General features: G+C 38.5%; 11 non-coding genes and 2 pseudogenes across 11 annotated transcripts in view; all 13 read right to left on the minus strand.

Moving 5' to 3' along the window:
• Window positions 1–40: 40 nt before the first annotated feature.
• Window positions 41–159, minus strand: LOC145886150 (5S ribosomal RNA). The gene has a single exon (XR_014397734.1). It is a non-coding gene; the product is annotated as a 5S ribosomal RNA (ribosomal RNA).
• A 139-nt stretch (window positions 160–298) lies between these two features.
• On the minus strand, window positions 299–417 carry LOC123738133 (5S ribosomal RNA). The gene has a single exon (XR_006767425.1). It is a non-coding gene; the product is annotated as a 5S ribosomal RNA (ribosomal RNA).
• A 139-nt stretch (window positions 418–556) lies between these two features.
• On the minus strand, window positions 557–675 carry LOC145857600 (5S ribosomal RNA). The gene has a single exon (XR_014378500.1). It is a non-coding gene; the product is annotated as a 5S ribosomal RNA (ribosomal RNA).
• Window positions 676–814: 139 nt separating this feature from the next.
• Window positions 815–933, minus strand: LOC145857682 (5S ribosomal RNA). The gene has a single exon (XR_014378583.1). It is a non-coding gene; the product is annotated as a 5S ribosomal RNA (ribosomal RNA).
• Window positions 934–1,342: 409 nt separating this feature from the next.
• On the minus strand, window positions 1,343–1,461 carry LOC145886416 (5S ribosomal RNA). The gene has a single exon (XR_014398001.1). It is a non-coding gene; the product is annotated as a 5S ribosomal RNA (ribosomal RNA).
• Window positions 1,462–1,600: 139 nt separating this feature from the next.
• On the minus strand, window positions 1,601–1,719 carry LOC145885926 (5S ribosomal RNA). Its single transcript, XR_014397510.1, has one exon. It is a non-coding gene; the product is annotated as a 5S ribosomal RNA (ribosomal RNA).
• Window positions 1,720–2,128: 409 nt separating this feature from the next.
• Window positions 2,129–2,247, minus strand: LOC123738114 (uncharacterized; annotated as a pseudogene).
• A 139-nt stretch (window positions 2,248–2,386) lies between these two features.
• On the minus strand, window positions 2,387–2,505 carry LOC145884571 (5S ribosomal RNA). Its single transcript, XR_014396149.1, has one exon. It is a non-coding gene; the product is annotated as a 5S ribosomal RNA (ribosomal RNA).
• A 410-nt stretch (window positions 2,506–2,915) lies between these two features.
• On the minus strand, window positions 2,916–3,034 carry LOC123738115 (uncharacterized; annotated as a pseudogene).
• A 139-nt stretch (window positions 3,035–3,173) lies between these two features.
• LOC145887362 (5S ribosomal RNA) lies at window positions 3,174–3,292 on the minus strand. Its single transcript, XR_014398953.1, has one exon. It is a non-coding gene; the product is annotated as a 5S ribosomal RNA (ribosomal RNA).
• Window positions 3,293–3,431: 139 nt separating this feature from the next.
• On the minus strand, window positions 3,432–3,550 carry LOC123738083 (5S ribosomal RNA). Its single transcript, XR_006767376.2, has one exon. It is a non-coding gene; the product is annotated as a 5S ribosomal RNA (ribosomal RNA).
• Window positions 3,551–8,850: 5,300 nt separating this feature from the next.
• LOC145851341 (5S ribosomal RNA) lies at window positions 8,851–8,969 on the minus strand. The gene has a single exon (XR_014373192.1). It is a non-coding gene; the product is annotated as a 5S ribosomal RNA (ribosomal RNA).
• A 139-nt stretch (window positions 8,970–9,108) lies between these two features.
• The window catches only part of LOC145852145 (5S ribosomal RNA), a 119-nt gene continuing 117 nt past the window's right edge, over window positions 9,109–9,110 (minus strand). Inside the window, exon 1 of the ribosomal RNA XR_014373999.1 lies at window positions 9,109–9,110. This exon is cut by the window's right edge and continues 117 nt beyond it. This is a non-coding gene — a ribosomal RNA (5S ribosomal RNA).

The raw sequence follows: 9,110 nt of genomic DNA on the forward strand, positions 1-9,110 counted from the left end.
GCTGATGAAATAGTGCAAGAGCACACCCTCGTGGGCAAAATGCTTACAGCACCTGGTATTCCCAGGCGGTCTCCCATCCAAGTACTAACCAGGCCCGACCCTGCTTAGCTTCCGAGATCAGACGAGATCGGGCGTACCCAGGCTGATATGGCCGTTAGCGAGAAACAATCTCTTGCTACAACATATATAGTCAAAGTGAGTCTGATAAAACAGACATTTAGTCAATTCATCATTAAATGCTTACTACAAGGCAGTGTTGCTGATGAAATAGTGCAAGAGCACACCCTCGTGGACAAAATGCTTACAGCACCTGGTATTCCCAGGCGGTTTCCCATCCAAGTACTAACCAGGCCCGACCCTGCTTAGCTTCCGAGATCAGACGAGATCGGGCCTACCCAGGCTGATATGGCCGTAAGCGAGAAACAATCTCTTGCTACAACATATATAGTCAAAGTGAGTCTGATAAAACAGACATTTAGTCAATTCATCATTAAATGCTTACTACAAGGCAGTGTTGCTGATGAAATAGTGCAAGAGCACACCCTCGTGGACAAAATGCTTACAGCACCTGGTATTCCCAGGCGGTCTCCCATCCAAGTACTAACCAGGCCCGACCCTGCTTAGCTTCCGAGATCAGACGAGATCGGGAGTACCCAGGCTGGTATGGCCGTAAGCGAGAAACAATCTCTTGCTACAACATATATAGTCAAAGTGAGTCTGATAAAACAGACATTTAGTCAATTCATCATTAAATGCTTACTACAAGGCAGTGTTGCTGATGAAATAGTGCAAGAGCACACCCTCGTGGACAAAATGCTTACAGCACCTGGTATTCCCAGGCGGTCTCCCATCCAAGTACTAACCAGGCCCGACCCTGCTTAGCTTCCGAGATCAGACGAGATCGGGAGTACCCAGGATGATATGGCCGTAAGCGAGAAACAATCTCTTGCTACAACATATAGAGTCAAAGTGAGTGTGATAAACAGACATTGCATTTTCACCAATTAGATAAGCAGCTTGAACTTTGTGTCACTGAAAAAGTAGAAGAAATTACAAACACTGTTCCCATCACTTTTTAGCACAGGTAGTTGGATAAAATACAAACTTTATTTCCTTTCATCATTTGAACAGGGCAAAGGAGCATAAAGCACACACAAGCTGCATTCAGCAACAATATTCTTGTTTGTCTTATAAATACAAGGCAGATGCTAATTGAAAACACAAGGAAATTTGATCCTATTAAAAAGGCAGGAAGCTGCATTTAGTCAATTCATCATTAAATGCTTACTACAAGGCAGTGTTGCTGATGAAATAGTGCAAGAGCACACCCTCGTGGACAAAATGCTTACAGCACCTGGTATTCCCAGGCGGTCTCCCATCCAAGTACTAACCAGGCACGACCCTGCTTAGCTTCCGAGATCAGACGAGATCGGGAGTACCCAGGCTGGTATGGCCGTAAGCGAGAAACAATCTCTTGCTACAACATATATAGTCAAAGTGAGTCTGATAAAACAGACATTTAGTCAATTCATCATTAAATGCTTACAACAAGGCAGTGTTGCTGATGAAATAGTGCAAGAGCACACCCTCGTGGACAAAATGCTTACAGCACCTGGTATTCCCAGGCGGTCTCCCATCCAAGTACTAACCAGGCCCGACCCTGCTTAGCTTCCGAGATCAGACGAGATCGGGAGTACCCAGGCTGATATTGCCGTAAGCGAGAAACAATCTCTTGCTACAACATATAGAGTCAAAGTGAGTGTGATAAACAGACATTGCATTTTCACCAATTAGATAAGCAGCTTGAACTTTGTGTCACTGAAAAAGTAGAAGAAATTACAAACACTGTTCCCATCACTTTTTAGCACAGGTAGTTGGATAAAATACAAACTTTATTTCCTTTCATCATTTGAACAGGGCAAAGGAGCATAAAGCACACACAAGCTGCATTCAGCAACAATATTCTTGTTTGTCTTATAAATACAAGGCAGATGCTAATTGAAAACACAAGGAAATTTGATCCTATTAAAAAGGCAGGAAGCTGCATTTAGTCAATTCATCATTAAATGCTTACTACAAGGCAGTGTTGCTGATGAAATAGTGCAAGAGCACACCCTCGTGGACAAAAAGCGTACAGCACCTGGTATTCCCAGGCGGTCTCCCATCCAAGTACTAACCAGTACCGACCCTGCTTAGCTTCCGAGATCAGACGAGATCGGGCGTACCCAGGCTGACATGGCCGTAAGGGAGAAACAATCTCTTGCTACAACATATATAGTCAAAGTGAGTCTGATAAAACAGACATTTAGTCAATTCATCATTAAATGCTTACTACAAGGCAGTGTTGCTGATGAAATAGTGCAAGAGCACACCCTCGTGGACAAAATGCTTACAGCACCTGCTATTCCCAGGGGGTCTCCCATCCAAGTACTAACCAGGCCCGACCCTGCTTAGCTTCCGAGATCAGACGAGATCGGGCGTACCCAGGCTGGTATGGCCGTAAGCGAGAAAAAAATCTCTTGCTACAACATATATAGTCAAAGTGAGTGTGATAAACAGACATTGCATTTTCACCAATTAGATAAGCAGCTTGAACTTTGTGTCACTGAAAAAGTAGAAGAAATTACAAACACTGTTCCCATCACTTTTTAGCACAGGTAGTTAGATAAAATACAAACTTTATTTCCTTTCATCATTTGAACAGGGCAAAGGAGCACAAAGCACACACAAGCTGCATTCAGCAACAATATTCTTGTTTGTCTTATAAATATAAGGCAGATGCTAATTGAAAACACAAGGAAATTTGATCCTATTAAAAAGGCAGGAACCTGCATTTAGTCAATTCATCATTAAATGCTTACTACAAGGCAGTGTTGCTGATGAAATAGTGCAAGAGCACACCCTCGTGGACAAAATGCTTACAGCACCTGGTATTCCCAGGCGGTGTCCCATCCAAGTTCTAACCAGGCCCGACCCTGCTTAGCTTCCGAGATCAGACGAGACCGGGCGTACCCAGGCTGATATGGCAGTAAACGAGAAATAATCTCTTGCTACAACATAATTAGTCAAAGTGAGTCTGATAAAACAGACATTTAGTCTATTCATCATTAAATGCTTACTACAAGGCAGTGTTGCTGATGAAATAGTGCAAGAGCACACCCTCGTGGACAAAATGCTTACAGCACCTGGTATTCCCAGGCAGTCTCCCATCAAAGTACTAACCAGGCCCGACCCTGCTTAGCTTCCGAGATCAGACGAGATCGGGCGTACCCAGGCTGATATGGCCGTAAGCGAGAAACAATCTCTTGCTACAACATATATAGTCAAAGTGAGTCTGATAAAACAGAAATTTAGTAAATTCATCATTAAATGCTTACTACAAGGCAGTGTTGCTGATGAAATAGTGCAAGAGCACACCCTCGTGGACAAAATGCTTACAGCACCTGGTATTCCCAGGCGGTCTCCCATCCAAGTACTAACCAGGCCCGACCCTGCTTAGCTTCCGAGATCAGACGAGATCGGGAGTACCCAGGCTGGTATGGCCGTAAGCGAGAAACAATCTCTTGCTACAACATATATAGTCAAAGTGAGTCTGATAAAACAGACATTTAGTCAATTCATCATTAAATGCTTACTACAAGGCAGTGTTGCTGATGAAATAGTGCAAGAGCACACCCTCGTGGACAAAATGCTTACAGCACCTGGTATTCCCAGGCGGTCTCCCATCCAAGTACTAACCAGGCCCGACCCTGCTTAGCTTCCGAGATCAGACGAGATCGGGAGTACCTTTTTTTTTAAATCTTTTATTATGAAAAAACACATAATATTTACAATATTCAAACAATAATAATAAAAAGGATGAACAATTCATCCTTTTACAAAATCAAAAAAGAAAAGAAAATAAAACCAATTAAAAAACACAATCATCCACTAAAACCAATTAATAATTAAAAGCAAGTTTTCCATTTTGATCAATTTCGATAAAAGTGCTCCCCCACACAAACAGTTTTTCAAAATTACATCCTCCATATTTATATATTAGTTCAATATCTTTCTCTAAAATACTTTTAAATAAAACCTCCACACTCACAATTTTCCCTTCATAATGTCCTAAATTCCTTCTTTGTCTTACAGCGTATCTAGCATGGCTAAGAACAAAATTCATCAAATTAATATTAAAAACTTTGCTTTTTCCATTTATACCAAATAGAAACAACCTCCTCCACTCAACCCCATTTACAATATCTTCTCCCCAATGTTGTTCTAAAAGCCCCTTTATAAACTCATGAAACCCTTGTAATCTACTACATTCAATAAAAAAGTGCATAAAATTTTCCACCTCCGTACCACAAATATCACATTCTCTTTTAATGTCTCTATTTATTTGATGTAAAACCACGTTCGTAAAAATCCTATTATGTTTCAATTTAAAATCATTATCTTCACATTCTATAGAATTATATTTAACATTGACATTCTTCCATATTGATTTTACATCTATATTTACAAATACCCTAGACCACACTTTTTCTGAAGCAGGAGCTTTTATCTCTCTTAAAATACATTTTTCATAAATCTTTTTAACTTTCAAACCTGATAAAACATGTTTCTCCCCATTACTTTCATAATATAAAACCGGTAAACCCTTAGCCCTCTCAACCACCTCTGTATTTATTAAAAGCACCCATTCTTCAGGAATACACCCTAAAATTCTCTTATACATATTTTCTATTGTAGTTTTACTTATTTCATCTTCTACTTCACAAACATTATCATAGATCGCTTGTACAGTAAGAAACCCTGGAATGACCTCGTATAAAATATCCCCAATCTGTCTCATCCCAGCCCTCATAAAATATTTACAAAACAACATCTTATTATTATATTGTATCTTGGGATTTAAGAAAATTGGCTGATTTAAAATATTGTCTAAAATGGTACACTCATAATAAATATTTGGTAAAAACTCCCCCCAAGCTTCAAACACTTCTCTATAAAACAATGGTATATTACTTAACATTTCTTTTTTCATGCACATCAATAAACCATTGTCCCCCATCCTCCCAACCTCCTGCAAATACTCCTTAAAAAATCTTTTCCATCCATAATCTAGTTCACCATATAAATATTTCCGTACCATTTTAACTCTAATTGCTTTTTTCCTTACATTTAAATCCACCAACTTCAAACCCCCCTCCTCATATCCTGCAATCAATGTTTTAAAAGAAATTTTCGCTCCTTTCCCATCCCATAAAAAATCAACTAAAATCGTATTCATTTCAGATAAAACCCATTCTGGTACATCTAAAACGTTCATGACATGAATAAAAATTGACATCAGCAAGGAATTTACAACAATTACTTTCCCTTTTAATTTCAAAGCCCTCCCCCTCCACATATTTACTACCTTCCTAACTTTATTTATAACCCCACTCCATGTCAGATCCCTAGCTTCTTGTTCCTTCACCCCTAAAAACACACCTAACACCTTAAAATAATCATTTACCACCTTAAAAGGAAAAGTCCCCTCATTATTCTTCCCAACATACATTATTACTGACTTTTCCATATTCACTTTAGCTCCTGAGGCTTTCTCATATACTTTAAAACACTCCATCACCCTTTTAACACTTCCCTCATCTCTGACTGTAATTGTGGTATCGTCTGCATATTGATGAATTAAACTAAAACCTCCTTGCGGAGTCTCTACACAATTTATAAAATGATCTTTTTTAAGGTATGCCGCTAAGGGTTCTACCGATAAAACAAACAATAAAGCTGATAAAGGGCACCCCTGTCTCACTGACCTCTCAAGAATAAAAGAATCTGTTAAAACCCCATTACATTTAACCGTACTTTTAGCCTTTCTATATAATAATTTTATCCATCTTATTATACCATTTCCAAACCCATACTTTTCCAGTACCCTAAACATAAAATCATGTTCCACCCTGTCAAAAGCTTTATTAAAATCTATACTTAAAACAATCCCCCCCATCTTGTCACTATTCATTTTATTTATCACATCTCTAAGTGTAGTTATGGTATCTGCTATATCTCTTCCAGGCACACTATAATTTTGTGTAGGTGCTATAATATCATTTAAAACCATCTTCATCCTATTTGCCAGTATCTTAGCTAAAATCTTATAATCTGAGTTTAATAAACTAATTGGCCTATAATTTTCTAGTTTCAGTTTGCTCCCCTTATTTTTATATAAAATCGATATCAGCCCTGTCACCATGGAATCTGAAACAGTATCATTGTCTTCCATATATTGATATACTTCTAATAAAATAGGTGCTAAAATACTTTCATACATTTTATAAAACTCTGCAATTAGTCCATCTACTCCAGGACTTTTATTTATTTGTAAACCCTTAATTGCATCTTTCACTTCATCCATTGTTATCTTCCTATCACACATTTGCTTATCTTCAACACCAATTTGCACATCCACACTACTTAAAATCTCTTTTACACACCCCTCCTCCACCTCCCCTTTCTTAAATAAATCCTTATAAAAATTCTGTACAGTTTCTAATATTTCAACATAATCATTTACCACTTCACCCTTTACATTTTCAATCTCACTAATATATGATTTCGTCTGTTTAGTTTTTTCTAAACCAAGAAAAAACATAAAACATATTTTGCCCTACTTCTAATAATTGCACCCTTACACTTCTCTATTTCACATTTGCTCAATTTTGCTTTTAAATCTAAAAACCTTTCAATAGTATAATCAGGATCACTATCACATTTCTTCATTTCTTCATTCAATTTTGTTCTTAAATAATTTTCTGCTCTTATCATCCTACTCCTCTTCTTCCTTGCATATCTAATACTAAAAACTTTTATTTTTTCCTTAACATTTTCCCACCACTTGCACTTATCATTCCCTTTTTGCTTATCCTCCATTTCATCTTCTATCAAAGATTTAAGTTGTTTCCCGTATTCCTCATCACCTAGATACCCTGCATTCATACACCATATTCCCCCCCCTCTCCTTTCCTTATCTAACCCCACCGAAAATGTTAACCCAGCATGATCACTAAAAGTTGTAAAAATATATTTAATATCCTTCATAAAATTCCTTAACCCTTCATTTACTAAAACCAAATCTATCCGTGTCTGTTTCAATTCCCCTAAAACCACCTGCCTTCTAGAAAATTCTCTCTTATTCGGATTCTCCTCCCTCCATATATCAATTAAATTGTTTTCAACCATCATTTTCCTTAAAACCCCCCTAGATACATCACTTCTAAAAATAGCTCCCCTTGTCATATCTAGTCTATCCATTTTTACATTAAAATCCCCAACTAAAATACAGTTTCCCTTGCACCATTTCGCTAATTCTAAAAATAAATTCCTTCTCTCTATTTCATTATTCGGCGCATAAATATTTATAATCCTAAAAACCCTACTCATATACTCAAAGTCTAAAATTAAAATCCGCCCATTATTATCATTATATATCTTCTTCACATTTTCTACTACATCCTTCCTTATTAAAATTGCAACCCCACATGAATTCCCCCTACCATTGTTTACATAAATAAAATCCCTCCATATTTTCTGTACTTCTAAAACACACATATTATCCCAGTGCGTCTCTTGAATACATAAAATATCAGAATTCTTTATGTGTACTATTCTATTAAATGTTCCTATTGTTCTCAACCCATTCGCATTTATCGACATTATTGTGACCATACTAATAAATAATAAAATTATAAAATATAATTTCATTATCCTCTACCTTTTATCCAGTTTCTTTCCTCTTCCACCCTTTCTCTCCCCCCCCTCCGCTGCTTTCCTCTTCCTGTATCCTCCTCTCATTCTTTCAAACTTTTCCCCATCATCCGAGTCCGATATCTCCTCCAAGTCCATTTCATCCAGCCAACTTTTCTTCTTTACACCCTCGTCCGTTGTGCTCCCCGTGTTCATCGCCGATTCTGGAATGTTCGTTGTGCTCCCCGTGTTCTCCGCCGTTTCTGGAATGTTCATCTCCGTCTCATGTGTAGTCGTCGTTGTGCTCCCCGTGTTCATCGCCGTTTCTGGAATGTTCGTTGTGCTCCCCGCGTTCATCTCCGTCTCATATATTGTCGTCGTTGTGCTCCCCGTGTTCATACCCGTCTCTGTTATTGTCATTAATATTCACATCTCTCGCCAGTATCTTGTTGTCCTTTATCCGTATACCGTCCATTAGCCGTTCTTTACCTTTTCCGTTTCTCATCGTAATTTCATATTTCTTATCTCCTTTCATTCGGCATCCCACCACCTCTCCACACGTCTCCTTAATTGCTCGTAGTAATTCCATCGTCGTCACCTTTTCTTCTCCCACCAACTCAATTGCCACCGTGTATTCTTTTCCATATTTCATTCCTCCTTTTTCGTTTTCCTTCCGTTGCGCATTTTCGTTGTCTTTGTCCGTTCCGTTTGTCGTTGCCATGTTGTCCGTCATTGTGAATCAAAAATGAAAGCAAAAAAACCTCCCCCAGGCAGCAAAACTGCAGGGGGGGAAAACTAAACAAAACTAAAAACTATCCAAATGAAAAAACAATAAATTATATTGCAAAATCCAAAAAAGAAACGAAAATAGCTCTCGAGCAAACACTCTCAAGCAAACACTCACAGCTCAATTACTCGCACCTGTCGTCACTTCTCCAATCAAGGATTAGCGCCCCCAGGCTGGTATGGCCGTAAGCGAGAAACAATCTCTTGCTACAACATATATAGTCAAAGTGAGTCTGATAAAACAGACATTAAGTCAATTCATCATTAAATGCTTAATACAAGGCAGTGTTGCTGATGAAATAGTGCAAGAGCACACCCTCGTGGACAAAATGCTTACAGCACCTGGTATTCCCAGGGGGTCTCCCATCCAAGTACTAACCAGGCCCGACCCTGCTTCGCTTCCGAGATCAGACGAGATCGGGCGTACCGAGGCTGATATGGCCGTAAGCGAGAAACAATCTCTTGCTACAACATATATAGTCAAAGTGAGTCTGATAAAACAGACATTTAGTCAATTCATCATTAAATGCTTAATACAAGGCAGTGTTGCTGATGAAATAGTGCAAGAGCACACCCTCGTGGACAAAATG

The sequence above is a fragment of the Salmo salar genome, chromosome 08 (genome assembly GCF_965601325.2).
Source record: "Salmo salar chromosome 08, fSalSal1, whole genome shotgun sequence".
Taxonomy (NCBI): Eukaryota; Metazoa; Chordata; class Actinopteri; order Salmoniformes; family Salmonidae; genus Salmo; species Salmo salar.